Source organism: Neltuma alba, unplaced genomic scaffold (genome assembly GCF_004799145.2).
Source record: "Neltuma alba isolate B1F8T4 unplaced genomic scaffold, ASM479914v2 tig00010245_pilon, whole genome shotgun sequence".
Lineage (NCBI taxonomy): Eukaryota > Viridiplantae > Streptophyta > Magnoliopsida > Fabales > Fabaceae > Neltuma > Neltuma alba.
The window spans coordinates 293244-304925 of NW_021635173.1; positions in this window are offsets into that span (position 1 = coordinate 293244).

Below are 11682 nucleotides of genomic sequence, written 5' to 3' on the forward strand. Positions count from 1 at the left end.
ATGTGCATGAGTATGTGAATTATGATCAATGCGAATATGATGATCAATTCACAAATCATATCTACAACTTTACTGTTTGCCAAGTAACCATCCAATTAGAGATAAATGGCCAAAAGCTTGAAAATTTTGACTTTGGAAAATGTTGTTCACGGGTTACTATTCACAGCAACCTATAAATTGGCTAAACTTTAAAATTCATAACTAATTTAAAAAAAAAAATTGAATGATTCCAAGTTCTATTGGAAGCTCTTTGGATTATCATTTGGAGAAAAATAAGCTCTGAACAAATTGTCTCAAAATTCAAGCTCAGTTTTAATTTTAAAAAGTATTGTTTATTTGATCATTTTTTTTAATTTTTTCAATATTTTTGCCTAACTTTGGATAGGCATTCTCATCTAGAAATGAATCCATAAAATCTTATGTTAGTCAAAGAGGAATATGCTGCCCTCCTTAAACAAGGTTTTATTGAGCCAACAAAATTTGATTAGCTTGTCAAGCATTCTATATTGAAAAAAGATTAGAAATCAAAAGAGGAAAGTGAAGTTTAACTGCCCTTAATTGTCGCTTTGGGGTTACTCCAAAAATTAACCGAATTAATGCAATATAGTGTACAATCCGGGTCGTATTCACTTTGAGGAGCCGAAAACAAAATTAAATCCTAGTAAATAAATGCAAGTAACCTAAATTATAAAAAGGATTTTTGATTTGAGAATTTCTAATTAAACACCATGAATTAAATTGAAATTAAAATACTTTTTTTTTGTTTTTATGTAAAAATGATTAAAATGAATGAAGATTAAAGAAATAAAAATGAGACACACAAATAACACTGATAAAAATCAATTCTCCAATTCAACAACTCAGGCAATCATCACTCTAAAAGATGTAGGAGTTAAAACAATGAATTAAGAATTATAATTAAGCTTTTAATCCAACAATCGAGCCATCTCGAATTGCCTCAAAATATTTTCCCAAAAATTCAAATTACTAACTGCAACCAGAATAGTAAAATGAAATTAAGAATACTAAAAACCAATGTTTAATTAAATTCTTAAATCCACAACAATAGACTTAAAGCTAGCAAGAGACAATATGATTCAAGATTCCAAGCCACCTTAGAAAATCACAATATATTAACTCCAAAATCAATACAAATGTCATAACCACAACATCATAATTGAAATCAAAGCTATAAACAGCCCAATGTCAAATGCTAAACAATAATCCAGTCACAATAATTTCCACAGATAATCAGATTTAACAATACAAAATTTTCTAATAATAAGAATAACTATCCTAAGACCTAGGAATTGTTAAATGATTATTAGACAGGAAATTAAAGTAACTAAACTCCCATTTGATGATCCGAACTCCTGCCATTATTATTGAATTAGAGAATTATGGGACCTTAGCCACGGATTGCCATGAGAGTTGCTGTAATCAAAGTTCTGCTGCAAATTTCCATGGAGGAACACTGTTCACGCCGTCAGCTCCCTGCTTCGTTGCCGTCGAGCTCGTGCTCGCTGGTGTTCTGGTTCGCTGTTCTCTTCAGTTCACGCCGCCCCCAACTTGTTCGGTCTCCGCCTCAGCTCGTCGGTCGCCGCCCAGTGTGTGTGCGTCTCCTCCAGCTAGCGTGTTCAGCGTCTTTCTCCGCGTCGCTTGCGTCTTTCTCCGCTTCAGCTCGTGTTCGGCATCGTGTTCTTCATTTGTGCTTCGGTTTGCTCTGTTTCGTTTTATTCTCTCTGCCGCCCCAGCTCGCCTCCTCCTCTTTCCAGCTGATGATGATTATTAGGTTGGCGCAAAACGCCACCTTATTATTATTATTATTATTATTTCTTTTAATTTATTTTTTTTTCTTTTTTTTTTTTTATTTTTGAATCTTCCAAGAACCTGTAAGCAAAATTCAAGGATAAGGTAGCATTAATTGCCCTCAAAAAAACCAATTACTCACAATTAAAGCAAAATATGACAATTTTACCCCTAAAAAATAATAATTCAAAATAAAATAAATTAAATCAATTAAAGCAAAAAGAGACCAATTAAGCTGACAAAACTCATATAAAAGATACCAAAATAAATAAAAATAATTGAATTTGTCAACTCCCCCACACTTAGCCTTTTGCACTCTTGGGCAAAACATCATTAAAGAAGAATCCAATAGAGACACTCAATGCAAGCAAACATAAAACTAACTAAGCATGAATGTGCAATTAACTTAAGCAACCTTTATTCTTAATTAATCAACAATTATAGAATACTTCAGTGTAAAGAAATTAACACAAGAAACATAGCAGGATAAAAGAAGAGAAACATAATAGAGCTCACATATGGTACAAGTGTTTCACTCATCTCTCAAATGGGAAAAATTTCACTCAATCCACCTAGATTAGCACCTACCATAAGCTTGTAGAAATTCTAATATCTCCACCACTAACATACCTTAGACTCATGATCAAGGGGACTTGAAGGGTTGTAATGTTGGAAACTATGGCCAAATGAATGAAATGGACTAACAAGTGAAATGCATGAGTAGTAAATAATCAACTCAAAGTGAGCTAAAGTACAATCATAAAACAACACTAATGTGCAGATTTTAACCTTTTAAGACAAAAATCTTTGCTCTTTAAACCACCATGGAATGCCTTATTTCAAATTTATTCTTTTGTTGCAACTTATTTTCTTCTTCTTCTTCTTCTTCTTGTTTTTTTTTTACTTTCTTTCTTTGGCTTTTTCTAAACATTTTCTTCTCTTTCTTGCCTTTTTCTATCTCTCTCTTTTTTTTTGGCATCCAAACCCAAGAAGGCAAAGATATAGACTTTAATGATGTACTTTTCAAAATAAAAAAAAAATCCAAATGCAAAACACTTGCTTAAAAAAAATGAATGGAATGAAAGTGAAGGCTCAAAGGGGTGAACAAAGGTTAAATGAAATGGTTTGTGTTTGGGTAAAGGTTTAAAAATGAATGCCCCCATCATCTTCACAAAGCTAGGTATTAATGCAGTTTTGAAAAAGAATCTAGATAAGTTCTAGAGGTTAACCAAAAATAGGTGAAAGTCACACAAGATGCGAAAATATATGGCTCAACAATCCTTCCATCAAGGCTTTCTCCAAGATGTTTCCTCCTTAAGGATCAAACTATGAAACAAGGTTAATAACACTGCACTAAAGGTAGTCTACTATGCTAATCAACTAAGAATAGAAATCACTCAATTCAAATGCAATCAAACTCAGCAGTGCAACATTCACAAGCATTGTGCAAAAGGATTTTAAAAAAGATGCCCAAGGATTACAAAAGTCAAAATTCAGCAACAAAGAAAACAGCAACTCGCCCATACAGTAGTGCAAAACACTGAGGCGAATGAAAACAGGAGGACATAGAAACTAGCAGTAAAATTCCCAGGCAAGAATCACTCTCAAATCATGCGATGCAATTCAGAAATCAACCAATAAGGCAGAGAAGAGAGCAATTATAGCAGCAATACTTAGGAAACATGAGCAAATTCAAAGGCAAATTTTTTTTTTCCAAAAGAAAGCTCAACAACTCAACAACAATCCCTCCCCCACACTTGATCAATACATTGTCCTCAATGTTAAGATAATGTGAAATGAAAATAGACAAGTATAAATCAAGTGATCAGAAGAGATGGCAGAATCAAGAGGAAACAAAACAAACAACTACTAAACAGAAATAAACAGCTACAACTACAACTACTGGAAAAGTTCCCTCCCCCACACTTACTCCTAACTATCTCAGCAAACAGATATCACCAACAATACAATAGAAAGTAAAAGAGTAGGGTGGAAGGGAACAACCGGGTGATCAGGGGGTCTTTGATCCTCGTGGTAGTGCTTCAGCAGATGGCCGTTGACTTGTGAAGTTATACCGGTCTCTTCATCTACGAGCTCTACCGTGCCAAAGGGATATACTTTAGTAACTCTAAACAGACCTTCCCACTTGGTGACAAACTTCCCAGGCATCAGCTTCAACCGGGCTTTAAATTTCAGAACCTTGTCACCTTCATAAAACTGCTTCCTCAGAATCTGTTTGTCATGAATCATTTTCAGCTTGTCTTTGTAGATTTTGGCATTGTCGTAGGACTCAAGTCTCATTTCTTCAAGTTCTTGGAGTTGCATCTTCCGATTGACAAGTGAAGATTCGAGATCTGCATCACATGCCTTGATTGCCCAATAAGATTTGTGCTCGATCTCCATAGGCAGATGGCAAGCCTTGCCATAGAGCAACCGGAAGGGGGACATGCCTATAGGGGTCTTGTAGGCAGTCCTGTAAGCCCAAAGAGCTTCCTCAAGCCTTTCCACTCCAGTCCTTACGAGATGATTTCACGATCTTCTCAAGTATTCGTTTCACTTCCCGGTTAGAGATTCAGCTAACCCATTCGTTTGAGGGTGATAAGGAGTGGCCAGCTTGTGATTGACTCCATGTTTAGCCAATAGAGACTTAATGGTCCTGTTGCAGAAGTGTGTTCCTTGGTCACTGATGATTGCTCTTGGAATGCCATACCTGCAAAAGATATGAGAACGTAAAAACTTGGCAACAATAGAAGCATCATCTTTCCTAGTTGGCACTGCCTCTACCCATCGAGACACATAATCTACTGCAAGTAATAGGTATGAAAATCCAAAAGACGAAGGGAAGGGACCCATAAAATCCATGCCCCACACATCAAAGATTTTACAAAAATGCATAGGTCTTAGAGGCATCTCATGCTTCCTACCCAAACTCCCAAACCTCTGACAAATCACAAGACTTGCAAAAAGAATAAGCATCCTTAAATAGAGAAGGCCAATAAAAACCACACTCTAAAACCCTCCTAGCAGTCCTATTAGCACTAAAATGCCCCCCACAAGATAAAGAATGTGCAAAGGTAAGGATAGAGTGGATCTCATTATTTGGAACACAGCGTCTGATGATCTGGTCACTGCATTGCTTCCACAGGATTGGAGCATCCCAGATATAGTATCTTGCCTCCCTCTTCAGCTTATCAATATGAAATTTAGACATAGAAGGAGGTATAAGGTCAGTGACAAGATAATTAACTATATTAGAGTACCAAGGCTCATGAACAGCCAAGGCAAAAAGTGCAGAATCAGGAAATGAGTCAATAACAAGATCAGAAGAATCAACTCCCTATGTGCCTTCAGGTAACCGACTAAGGTGGTCAGCTACATGATTCTTCGCTCCAGCTCGATCTCTAATCTCGATATCAAACTCCTGTAGCAGCAAAGCCCATCTCAGCAGTCTAGGTTTAGACTGAGGCTTCTTAAATAGGTATCGAACCGCTGCATGATCTGTAAAGACAACCACTCGAGAGTTTATAAGATACTGTCTAAACTTATCCAAAGCAAAAATAATAGCAAACAGTTCCTTCTCCGTAGTGGTATAATTCACTTGAGCGGAATCAAGCGTCTTGGAGGCATATGCGATGACCCTAGACTGTTTCTCCTCCTTCTGTCCAAGCATGGCACCTACTGCAAAGTTAGAAGCATCACAAGACAACTCAAAATGTAAATTCTAGTTAGGTGCAGTGAGAATAGGAGGTGAAACAAGCATAGATTTCAAAGTGTCAAAAGCATGTCTACACTTATCATCAAATTTAAATTCAGTATCCTTTTTCAATAAGGTAGAAAGAGGCAGAGCAACTTTACTAAAATCCTTAATAAAGCGTCGATAGAAACCTGCATGCCCTAAGAAAGACCTCAAATCCTTTATACAAGTAGGATAAGGAAGGGATGAAATAACTTCAATTTTGGCCCTATCAACCTCAATCCCCTTTTGGGAGATGAGGTGACCTAAGACTATCCCTTTATCAACCATGAAATGACACTTTTCAAAGTTTAAAACCAATTTCTTATCAATACACCTCTCAAGAGCCTGCTCTAGGCTATTCAAGCACTCATCAAAACTCTCACCGTAAACAGTGAAGTCATCCATAAAAACCTCCATGTTTTGTTCTAGAAGATCACTAAATATTGCCATCATGCACCTTTGAAAGGTGCCTGGAGTGTTACACAACCCAAATGGCATCCTTTGATAAGCAAAGGTACCAAAAGGGCATGTAAAGGTAGTCTTGTCCTGATCTTCAGGAGCGATAGGCACTTGAAAATAGCCAGAAAAACCGTCAAGAAAACAATAGTGAGACTTTCCTAAATTCTTTCCAACATCTGATCTATAAAAGTAATGGAAAGTGGTCCTTTCTCGTAGCATCATTCAACTTCCTATAATCTATACACACTCTCCAAGCATTTTGAACCCTAGTTGGAATCAGTTCATCATTTTCATTTCTCACTACTGTGATACGCTCTTCTTTGGTACTACTTGTACCGGACTTACCCACTCACTATCTGATATGGGATAGATGATCCCAGCACTCAACAACTTTGAGACTTCCTTCTTAACCACATCCAGAATGAGAGGATTCAGTCTCCTCTGTGGTTGCCTAACTGGCTTGGACCCTTCATTCAAAAGGATCCTGTGTGTGCAAACTGAGGGATTAATCCCCAGAATATCCCCTAAAGACCATCCTATAGCCCCTTTATGACTCTTAATACAGAAATCAATCTTTCTTCTTCAGAACTACTCAAAGAACTGGAAATAATAACAGGCAATTTAGAATCAGCAGCAAGAAAGACATATTTCAAATTAGAGGGGAGGGGTTTCAGTTCTAAATCAGGAGGTTGCACAACAGAAGGAACTAATTCTTTTATGTCAAGTGCATTCAATGCAAGCGGCATGTCCATATGGCTTAGGGAAGGAGATATAAGCTCATCATGATGTGTATGTCCTCCACTTCCCAACTCAGTGCCATTCTTGGATGACCTACAAAAAGAAGGATCGGTATCAATTTTATCAACAGAAACATCAAGTAAATCACAAGAAAGAGTGGGATTAGAAGTGACTAAGTCAGTAGCAAGCTTGTTGCTAGCCTCTTCTAATGTTCCAGCACCACTCAAAGGAGAAGCTACCGGTGTAGCTTGTGTAACAGCTCCTTTATCATCAGTACCTGCAGAATCAACAAACTCGCCTTTCTCAAGGCTATCATCAAGTGTAATGTTCAAGGCAGAATCACAGTTAAGACAAGATGATGCATCAAAATCATGAGAGATGGAAAGGAGGTGATCAACTTCTAAACAGTTAACACACACCACGTCACCATAACATGAGCAAAAAGAAGAAGAATGAGGGGTAGATAAACAAGTAAATGCATCATCATGCTCAACAATCTCACCATACCAGTCATGTTCATGCATCTCAGATTCATGCAAATCATCAACATCATTAACAGCACAATCAATCAAATTAACACCCAAGTAAGAGCAATCTGCATAACCTTGACTCATAGCATCAGAAATGTTGAAGGTAATCTGTTGGTCCCCAAAGCCCATGGTAATGACCCCGTCTTTCACATTAATTATGGTTTGGGCTGTTCTAAGAAAAGGTCTTCCTAGAATCAAAGTGCTATCGGCTTTAATCTCATCAGTCATATCTAGCACATAAAAGTCAGCTGGGAACACAAGACCCTTCACTTGCACAAGAACGTCCTCAAGAAAGCCCTTAGGATGTCTCACAGTCCTATCAGCTAGACCTAGCACAACACTGGTGTCTTTCAAGGCATGAATACCCAAACTCTCATAGATAGAGGTAGGCATAACATTTATGGCTGCACCTAAGTCTAGTAAGGCATGTGAAATGTTTGTTTTGCCTATGGTACAGGGAATAGTGTAGGAACCCGGGTCTTTACACTTAATAGGCAGCTGTGGTTTGAAGATAGCACTAACACTAGACCCCAGTTGGATTCTCTCACTATGCCTATACTTCCTCTTGTTTGTACATAGATCTTTCAGAAACTTAGCACACTTAGGCATCTTCTTAATCAAATCAAGTAATGGCACATTAACCTCAAGTTTGCTAAACATTTCAAAAAGCTCATCATTATCTTTCTTTTCAACAACTTTCTTACTCATGAGATATGAATGAGGAAAAGGCAAGTCAGAAATGTTTACCTCATCACCTTTGGGAGGTGATCCTTTCTCTATTGGCTCTTTGGATTGAATGGAGGTCTCTTGAGTAGCCTTGGGAATGTCTTGAGTGGTTTTAGAAGGAGGAGACTCAACTTCTATCTCTTCATCAACCGGTTCTTCATCCTCTTCATCATCTTTGAATTGCACTGTCTTAGCACCAATTTCCTTACCGCTTCTCAATGTAATTGCATTCAAAGATTTAGGATTTATCACCGTGTTGGAAGGCATTGAACCACTAGTCTTAGCTTGTTGTTCACTCACACCATTTGACAACTTAGTGACATAAGAAGTCAAATTAGAGGTTCTAGTTTCCCATTGCTCCATCCTATTCTCTAGGGCTGCAAATCTAGCTTCAGATTTAGCTTCAGATTTAGATATGTGCTCAGTCATTGCCTCAATGCCCTTGAGTATTCGAGAGAACCGCTCATCATCCTTAGACTGTGATTGCTGTAGGGTAGACATGGCTCTAGAAGATTCTCCTTGTAACCCTCCATAGTAAGATTGCCCTTGAGGAACCATATTCCCTTGAAACCCCTCTTGAACCTGCCTATTGTCACCTCCTCCCCATCGGAAATTTGGATGAGCTTTCTATCCTTCATTATATGTGTTTGAGTATGGGTTCCATTGCTTAGATTGATTGGCCCTTCCTTGATACATGGCGGAAACTTCCTCATATCTATGAGGGCAAGCAGCAGAGATGTGCATAACAGAGTTACAATGCTCACAACTAGGTGCAGTCATCTCCATGGAATTAGGATTCCGAGTGTCAGTAGGGGGAGTGTGAGATGCAAGCTTATTCAACTGTGTAGTCAAAGCAGCAATTTGAGAAGTGAATGTGTCCAATTGAGGAATGTGGACTGAAGAAGGATTAGCATGCATTGCATTGATATTTTTAGACTCCCTGATGCTATACTGTTGATGGTTCAATGCCATTTTCTTGATAAGTTTCCATGCCTCCTCAGCAGTTAAATCAATGAGAGAACCCCCAGAAACAGCATCCAACATCCCCTTATCTTGGGTCTTAAGTCCATCATAAAAGTATTGGACTAACTGCTCATCTGGAATCTGATGGTGTGGACATCTAGAAAGCAAGTCCTGAAAACGGTTCCAGTAGTCATAAAGTGACTCATCACAATCTTGCTTTGCAGAGTAGATCTTTTTTCTCAATGTAGAAGTCCGGGAAGCAGGGAAATACTTCTCCAAGAACGCTTTTCTGAGGTTGTTCCAGTTATGGTAGGCATCTGCCATATAACTAGGCAAGCTCATGTACCATTCTCGCGCTTTGCCCTCCAGAGACAAGTGGAATACCTTCCAAAGAACCTCATCCAGATTAGCCCCAACCGGCTTCATGCTAGCACATACCATAGAGAGAGATTTCAGATGATTGTACGGATCCTCACCTGTCAAACCATAAAATTTAGGCAAATAATTAAGCAGTGGACCTTTAATCTCAAAATTAACATCAACATTAGGGCATGCAACATTAAAAGGATCATAATTTGCATCAGAAGTAGTGGCTTCCCTAATGGTTCTTCTTCTAGGGTTATCTCCATTATTCTCTCCTACTTTATCATACTCCCCATTATGTCCATTGCCCCCTCTCTCATTACCACCATTGTTGTTACCATTAGGATTATTAACTGTTTCCATTATGTCACCTAAATCAACCACCAAATCTAGATCAGTTAAATTGTCTAGTTCAACCTCACTAGCCCTTTCTACCCTTTGGTCTTGTCTAACTTCTCTTAAAGAACTTTGAAGCTCAAGATTGGAAGGAACTAGGGTTTTAGACCTACCCTTTCTTGGCATAAACAATCAATCAACCAGAAGCAATTAAGCAAAAGAAAACAGATGAATGCAATGCAATGCAAGTGTATGTGTATGAGAATGAAAAATGCAATAAATGAAAAATCAAGATATTTAGTTGTGTTTTTGAAAAATTTTCTATGCAAAGAAAAGAAATGCTATAAAAAATCAAAAGAAATAAATGCAAATTACTAAAGGAAATGCAAAAACTAACAAAAATAAAAACTAAAAAGGCTCAACAAATGAACCCCAATTAAGGCTACTTGACACTTAATTACTAGGGAACCAATTTCTTGGCTCCCTAGCAACGGCGCCACTTGAAGTTTAACTGCCCTTAATTGTCGCTTTGGGGTTACTCCAAAAATTAACCGAATTAATGCAATATAGTGCACAATCCGGGTCGTATTCACTTTGAGGAGCCGAAAACGAATTAAATCCTAGTAAATAAATGCAAGTAACCTAAATTATAAAAAGGATTTTTGATTTGAGAATTTCTAATTAAACACCATGAATAGTAACTAAAAACCAATGCTTAATTAAATTCTTAAATCCACAACAATAGACTTAAAGCTAGCAAGAGACAATATGATCCAAGATTCCAAGCCACCTTAGAAAATCACAATATATTAACTCCAAAATCAATACAAATGTCATAACCACAACATCATAATTGAAATCAAAGCTATAAATAGCCCAATGTCAAATGCTAAACAATAATCCAATCACAATAATCTCCACAGATAATCAGATTTAACAATACAAAATTTTCTAATAATAAGAATAACTATCCTAAGACCTAGGAATTGTTAAACGATTATTAGACAGGAAATTAAAGTAACTAAACTCCCATTTGATGATCCGAGCTCCTGCCATTATTGTTGAATTAGAGAATTATGGGACCTTAGCCACGGATTGCCATAAGAGTTGCTGTAATCAAAGTTATGCTGCAAATTTCCATGGAGGAACACTGTTCACGCCTTCAGCTCCCTGCTTCGTCGCTGTCGAGCTCGTGCTCACTAGTGTTCTGGTTCGCTGTTCTCTTCAGTTCACGCCGCCCCCAGCTCGTTTGGTCTCCGCCTCAGCTCGTCGGTCGCTGCCCAGCGTGTGTGCGTCTCCTCCAGCTAGCGTGTTCAACATCTTTCTCCGTGCCGCTTGCGTCTTTCTCCGCTTCAGCTCGTGTTCGGCGTCGTGTTCTCCGTTTGTGCTTTAGTTTGCTCTGTTTCGTTTTATTCTCTCTGCCGCCCCAGCTCGCCTCCTCCTCTTTCCAGCTGATGATGATTATTAGGTTGGCGCAAAACGCAACGTTTTGCCCCCACCTTATTATTATTATTATTATTATTATTATTATTATTATTATTATTATTATTATTATTATTATTATTATTATTATTATTATTTTCTTTTAATTTATTTTTTTTCTTTTTCTTTTCTTTTTTTCTTTTTGAATCTTCCAAGAACCTGTAAGCAAAATTCAAGGATAAGGTCGCATTAATTGTCCTCAAAAAAACCAATTACTCACAATTAAACCAAAATATGACAATTTTACCCCTAAAAAATAATAATTCAAAATAAAATAAATTAAATCAATTAAGGCAAAAAGAGACCAATTAAGTTGACAAAACTCATATAAAAGATACCAAAATAAATAAAAATAATTGAGTTTGTCAGAAAGAAAATAGTCATTGATTATAAACCTTTTAATGTTTTCTCCAAGATGACAAATTTCTTTTACCAAAACCTAGTTCATTTATGGGCCATCTTAGACAGGCCAAAATCTTTTCCAAATTTGATCTTAAAGCAGGTTTTTGACAGTTAGGTATTCACCCAAAATATTACCAC